Below are 7,932 nucleotides of genomic sequence, written 5' to 3'. Positions count from 1 at the left end.
ATAGCCATGATGTTCATCAATATCCATATCGTTTTTAAAGACGATAACTTCCTCATCATCTCCATCGTCTTGAAGAAGCGAAGGCCGGCTAAGCGCCTCAGATAGCAATGTGGCCTCGTAGTTCCATGGCCCATGATGTTCTCCTTTAGTCCCTGGTTGTTTTACAAGTGTTCCCATTTTCAGAAGTCTTTTTAATGTCTTTACATCTTCTTTGTTTACTTTCACTTATTTCCAAAGTAGTTTTAACTGTGCTGTTATATTGGCACATCGTTCTCCAACAGGCCTTCCTATCGTCTTCCCTGGTAACGCCTTGTTGTCAACTACAATAAGGCCCCGCATTTCTAGCCTTGCTTAACCGACCTTTGAGTTTACACCAATGGTTGTTTTTCGACTTTCTCTTCCGGTAAACTAGTCTACAGGCGAAGTCACAATCGTATGAATCGCGCGCAATGTAAACAATGTAAACAATTGAGATCGACAGTCCGCAAAAGCTGCGCGGAGAGATACGCCATCAACCAAAGTTCCGCGATACCGCTCGTCAAGATTATCACGGCGCAACCTAACGGACATAGGCGTATCTTTGCGAGGTTCGATATTTTCTACTGGAATCTCCAGTCTCAAATTTCAATTTCAAATTTTCAGCCGTACTTCAGAAAAAAAATCAAGAAAAACAGCATTGTATAATGTCTGAAATAATTTCCTTTCCTTCGACTACCGAATTTTCGCGCCAATTTTGCCCATGAAATTTGGTGGTTTTTGGTATACAATACTCCTTTATAAGACGCGATCGGTTTTTACAACAAATCCAGCACTTCAATTTCTACAAATCAATGATGATGTTCTAGCGAAACAGTCATTTGTCAACTAAATTTGTTAATTTGCTTGAAGAAAATCGCCGATTTTCTTGTCAACTGTGAGCACTTTTATGTGGAGGTAGGTTAATAACAGAACAAGTAAACGCGGATATGGATTTATTTTACGTATCTTTTTTATTATTTATAATATACCATTATTCTCGTAACAATCAAAGTTTCATTCATATTCGTAGTGAATTTGGTGGGGTGACTTTCAGCTCAAAAGACCACTATTAAAAAGGGTAACCCGGACCCCCCTTTGCTACATTTCATGTTATATACCAAAATGACCGGGAAGGTCTGAAGTTTATCAGACTGCCGGCATAAATTGGCATAAATGGCGGCGAGCCGAGAAAATCCAAGATGGCCGACAAAGATGGCCGCCAAAATCTGAAAATCAAATTTGCTCTTTTGTTAATCGACCTTTTCATCTCGTTTCAACATTATTTTTCACCTAAACTGTAAGAATGATCATAGTTTATGCTTTTTAGTGATGACATAGGGGGGAAAAGGGGAAATATAACTTTTATACAAAAAAATATATAAAAAATGCCAAAATTTTGCAAGGGAGTGTGTAATTCTAACATATATCTTTTGAATAATTGCATCCAGTAACTTTTTCTTGTATTATAAGATAACTTTAATTACATATACATAAATAAATATGTTTTTATATGAGTTTTAACCAATTTTTATCCAACCAAAAGCTGTTTTTAAGGTGGGTGGGGTAAATTGAAGCGGTTCTATAAACCGGACCAAAAATTGAGAATTAGGGGAATTTTGCATGCAACTGACACCTGCAATTATGTTGTATCAAAACATGATTATCAGGGTAAAAGCATAAATTTGCATAAACAGTGGCGAGCTAAAATTATCCAAGATGTCTGACCTTTAGTTTGGATTCCCGGCAACATGGACAATTTTTCATGATTATATTTATAATAGTATTAAAAAGTGTATAAATAGATGAAAGTTTATTAATGAACAAATAACAAAATAGTGATATTTAAACAATTATATCATTTTTCAAAATGAATTAACTTCATTAAATCAATGATGGATACCATAATGACTTCAAAGATGATTGCTAATATTTGATATCTTTGACAAAATAATAGTAGGCACATACAAATAATTTTTACCATTTTGCATATGAGTATATACAAGTGCATCTTAATAACACTTCTGGGAACTAATAAAATCATTAAGCTAATTTAGCAATCTTCTAACTCAACATCTGCAAGTTCAGTAAACAAGTTCTGACACAAACATGAATTACAGCAACTACAAACCAAATCACTTAGCAATTCAGGGGCAGCTGCAGCCTGTGTCATCATCTGAGGAATAAAAAATCCTGAATGTGGATCAACAGTATAACCATAGTCCACTGGATCAGCCAATGGTGTTGGGGATAATGCACCTCTCCAGATCAACAATTGGTACATACATCGAAGCAAGTGGAGCATGAAACTGTCATTGGTTGGAGGAAGTTTCTTTGATTTTACTTTTGTTTTTGCAAGAACAAGATTTGTTCTTAAAACATTCAGTGATTTACAATTGTTTTGACTATACAACAAGCCAACAAAAACAACAGCTGCTGCCTTTGTCTGAGGTAAAAGTGTGGACTGAGCCCAAAGGTCTGCAAGATCACTGACTTGCTCTGCCGATTTGGTCATGACTTGGAAAGCTCTCTTTTTACCAATACCAAATAATAAAGAACATGAATCACAGCCTGTATTACAAAATACCGGTAACAATATTTGTGTAACTTCTGGCTGAAGAGATTCAACTGCGGAATGAACTGGAATATACCATGTTCGATCAGAATACGCCACTTTACGACCCGTTTTGAAAAATATCTTTTCAACTCTCAACTGATCAAAATGATGTACAAGGAGAACAAACACGTCGGTGTCCGGACTAGCAAAAACAATTGTATTTGCACCTAAATCAGATGCAGTTCAGGCCAGACTTGTCTCAAGACATGTTTAATGTGCTTTGATTTTAATTTACTGGCTCCAATGTGAACATTTGTGTTTGTACAAATTTCAATAACTCGATTTTTGATTTTTGAAAAATCAACAGTCTCCTAGTTTTCTATCATTTCATAATATTCAGATTTTAAAACTGTTATAGGGCCTTCTAGTTTACTCTTTTGTGGAGTTTTATCAGTGTTGTTGCCACTTTCTCTTAAGTAATTACTGAGACAGGCTTTTTTGCGATGATATCTAGCTTCAACTGCAACAAGATCACCACTACACCCAAGTAGCCTAGCATCTAACGCATGGTCTTTTTTGGCTTCAGTCACTTTTAAATGTTTGGTTATGAGTATAGAATTTTCATTTGTGGAACCTTCCACTTTCGACCACTCATTTCTATGTTTGTTGCTACATCTTTTACTACAGATAAAGCAGTTCTCTTTCCAATCAAATTCTTTTTTTTTGTGATCTGGTAAATTTGTTTGGTGTGTTGTCATTTTGTCGCTGATGTATGTATGTATTTCTTTAGACCATGCATGGATAACCCGTGAAAGTGCAAGCACTTATTTCCAACGGGTTCCTTTGTTTTTGCTGAAGGGACAGCACGCTGAAGAGACAGTGGTGGGATACAAGGAAGTCCGGGTGCGAGACCCTAGCTCTTTTTCGAAGAGACCCCTTGGTTCTTTTACGTGCTCGGTGTAAAGCACCGATACACGGGGTACAACTTTCCTGGGTTAAACCAGTACTGAGTACACCACTTTTCCAAGCACTACCCTTTAAATGCCAAGCGCCAGGCAAGGGAGCTACTTGTACCAACTTTTAACGCCTTTGGTATGACGCGGCCAGGGATCGAACCCACGACCTCCCGCTCCGTAGGCGGACGCTTATCCTCTAGGCCACGGAGACGGTCTTAAATATTTAGTGGCAGCGGTGGGATACGAACCCACGCCTCCGAAGAGACTGGTGATCAATCATGCCATTGCTATTATAGCCGTTATAAAATGGGTGCATAAACTTTGATCTGCATGCCTTATGGTAGTGAACTGCTATTTCATTGTTCCTTATCATAGACTCATACTCTACAAAATTTGAAGATATTTCATCATTTCTGCCTTAACAAGTTGTAAGCAATGAATCAAACTTCTTTGGATTAAGTGTAATTCTATTGCTCTGGAAACCTTTCTTACGAAAACAACATGTTTTTGGACTGAATAGTAATTTTCTCTTTTTTGTAGTACATGGGACCGCCTCAGAGACGTCCATTATCAAACTTTCATACTGAAAATACAGTGGATATATTTGAAGGGATATAATTTACAGTTGCACCGTTTTTCATATATAGAATAAATTTATTTGCATTTCAAGCATATTTTGTAATATTTATACTTATTCAGCTGTCTTATAGTGAACATACATGTAAACACATGTTTTTGAACCATTTTCACTCATAACATTATTGCAAATTATCAAAACAATTAGTCTAGGACACTCTCAATTCAACTTTTCAAGTTTCTAATCACATAAATAAACAATCCATCCATCTCTTAAATATTTTAACATTTTATATATGACAAAACACACTTACTATGTTTAAGAAGGAATAAATGTTTAATATTCATTATAATTATACTCACTTTAGTGTCAAATGTTGAAAAAAAATGCCTTTGTTTACATGTTTTTAAATTTTCCCGCCGAAAAAACTTCCACGGTGCTGATGTAAATTTTAACTCTTGAAAATGATCCTACCTGTATAAATGGCTTTTAATTTATAAAATCCTTAAATTAATATGCTTTTATCAAACATAATTATAGATGGCAGTTTTGCAACTTAACAGTCTGTTCTCTCTAGTATATTCTGCACTAAATCCTGACCTGGTCCGAATTTTAAACCACTTCTATTTACCCCACCCACCCAAAAACAGCTTTTGACAATTTATGACTTGGTGATAGATTGAATCAAATTTATAAATTATGTATAAATGTTTATAGTTATCTTTTAATCTAAGAAATAGGTAATGGGTGCAATAATTAAAAAGATACAAATTAAAATAGTACCCTCATATGCAAAATTCTGGCAAAATTTTCACTATTTATCATGAAAAAAATGTAAATCTTTTATATTTTTACCAAGTTACATCCTGAAAAGACATAAACCATCTATATTCTTGCAAATGAGATGGAAAAATGTTTAAAAATAAGATAAAAAGTTCTATTAACAAGGCAAAAAAAGCAGCTGATATTCAGATTTTGGCGGCCATCTTGGATTTTCTCGGCTCGCCGCCATTTATGCCAATTTATGCCGGCAGTCTGATAAACTTCAGACCTTCCCGATTATTTTGGTATATAACATGAAATGTAGCAAAGGGGGGTCCGGGTCCCTGTTTTCAAAAGTGCTGAAAGTCACCCTACCAATTCAAACATTTCGGTCATTGTTTTAAGTTTCCCAGGCGACGATTATTGGTTATTATATTTTTTCGATCGTATGGTATTTTCTTACCAGCCTAGACGAAAACCTGACAATCAAGTGGTATCATACGGTATCCGACCGACCGATTTTAATACAAACCATAGCCGCGCGCCATTGATCTTATTACCGCTCGTGCTCTGACGTCACAAATTGTACCAGTTGATCTGCATCCGACACATTTCTATAAATGCGGATCACTGGCACCGGATTTTCAAACTCAATCATTTAAAAAAAATATATTTCAGGGGAACTGTAAGTGCCGTGTGAGGATAGTTTCATACGTAAACTATTTAAGCTTCTCAAAAATTAAGTGAAAAAAATGGTTATCAAAATGATTGAAACAAGTCGCATATAGTATCAAGCTAGATGAAATGAATTTTTAAGATTTCATCTGTTTTATTGACACTGGCTTCCGAAGTTCATTTGTGGCAACTTAATACGAGGAGGGAGTGACTAACACCAGATTAACAAAAAACAGAAGAATAATGATGGCAGACGGATTTAATTCAAATCCATAAAGAGATTAAACATCTTGAAATCAGTGGCATTGTAATGCTGCACTTGAAACATTCGAAGATCAGGGACGAGCATTAGCCCAGAAGAGATGGCAATGCAGAGAAACATGCGAATATCAGGGACGAACATTAGCCCAGAAGAGATGGCAATACAGAGAAACATGCGGAGACCAGGGACAAACATTAGCCCAGAAGAGATGGCAATGCAGAGAAACATTCGAAGATCAGGGACGAACATTAGCCCAGAAGAGATGGCAATGCAGAGAAACATTCGAATACCAGGGACAAACATTAGCACAGAAGAGATGGCAATGCAGAGAAACATTCGAAGATCAGGGACGAACATTAGCCCAGAAGAGATGGCAATGCAGAGAAACATTCGAAGATCAGGGACAAACATTAGCACAGAAGAGATGGCAATGCAGAGAAACATTCGAAGATCAGGGACGAACATTAGCCGAGAAGAGATGGCAATGCAGAGAAATTCGAAGATCAGGGACGAACATTAGTTCAGAGGAGATGGCAATGCAGAGAAACATTTGAAAGAGATGTCAATGCACTTGAAACATGCTAAGATCAGGGACGAACAATACCTCAGAAGAGATGGCAATTTCCATACGCAATTGAATCGGCCTTGTCTTATATTTATGTCGTGAAAACAGCGAACTTATTGTTGAAAAATAGATAAATAATTGTGTCGATTTTATTTACTTGCAATTCAGGTTGATTGAAGGCACAGCCATAGATATAAAACAAACACATACATGGTATAATAGACAACGATGAAGCACATACGACATAATGTATGATAAACGGCACGCTATCTGCTTCTTTGTATTGATACCATTCTCTACTTCAATGATGGCTTCGTACTTCTCATTGTATGGTTTTAAAGAAATTTTCGTTTTGAACCCTCTCTCCATATGGACGATCCAAATATCTTCCCGGATTTCGTACCGCGTCCGTCATCTGACATTTTGATGTTTATTTTTTCTTTGCATTCAGCTTGTTATACAGTTCGACATAAATGGCACAGAATATGTGTGGAATTCGACCGCAGGGACTGAAATTTGACTTCGACATAGCGAAAAAATCGAAACAGAAAAATCGACGTAAGCGAAATTGTTTCCAGGAAAAAAGTTCGAAAGAAAGACACAACCAGAAAATCGAGATTTCAGAAAACGCGTTTGGACTTTGTTCTCATTTGGAAAAGTCTACGTTAAAGTTTCTAATGTTGTTAAAACTCGTAGGATAGCTTGGAAATATAAATGCCGTAAACGTATCTTGCATATGTCTTTCCATGTGAAAATCTTGTAATGGCAGTTCATAACTGTTCTGTCAGCGACGAATAATCTAAATAAAAACATGCAAATAATTTCATTATATGCTTTCCGGTGGTAAACAGAGATTTAACAATGAAATAAAAAAAAGTTTCCCTTTCAAACAGTGATATAGCCCGTTCTGCTATCCAAATCAGTGCGCACAGGGCTGCGATGCAATATCAACGACGTAAACGACGTCACGTGTACATACATTTTTGCACGTTTATTTATTTAAATGAAATTACATGTCCTTTAGTAATATATATAAAAAACAATAGCGATATGCTGAAATCGCCTACCACAAGTGAGAATAATGAAAATATTCCTGGGCCCTTGATTACGAACAATCGCAAGTCCGAGAATACATTTAGACTCTGAAACTCGACAATTCCTAGACCTATTGTCATCAAACATGACATGAAATCTAAAACTTCATTCGGAAATTGGCGCACACTGTAAGATGCTCCAACAAAGTGCGCACCTCTGACGTTGACGTGAAGTGGACTTGCCCGTGTCGACTTGGTTGCATTTTAGCTAGATATTGTTTATGTCTAAGGTGCACCCATTACACCAGGAATTCCGACAAATCTTCGTTTTCAAAAGGGCAATCAGTGACAAAACCTTGATTTAGCGCTTTTATTTTTTATGATCAAAGTCTTAACATATCAAGTAGTATTAAATCACGGTGTATGTGCATAAATGCATTTTTGGTGCTAATTCGAGCTAATTAAACAGGTAATCAATAGCTTCTTTGAAATAATTCTGTAAAGAATCATGCGACATTAATAATATTTT

This window comes from Mya arenaria, chromosome 11 (genome assembly GCF_026914265.1).
Source record: "Mya arenaria isolate MELC-2E11 chromosome 11, ASM2691426v1".
Lineage (NCBI taxonomy): Eukaryota > Metazoa > Mollusca > Bivalvia > Myida > Myidae > Mya > Mya arenaria.
The sequence above is the reverse complement of the archived record's forward strand: the minus strand, read 5'-3'. Positions refer to the sequence as shown.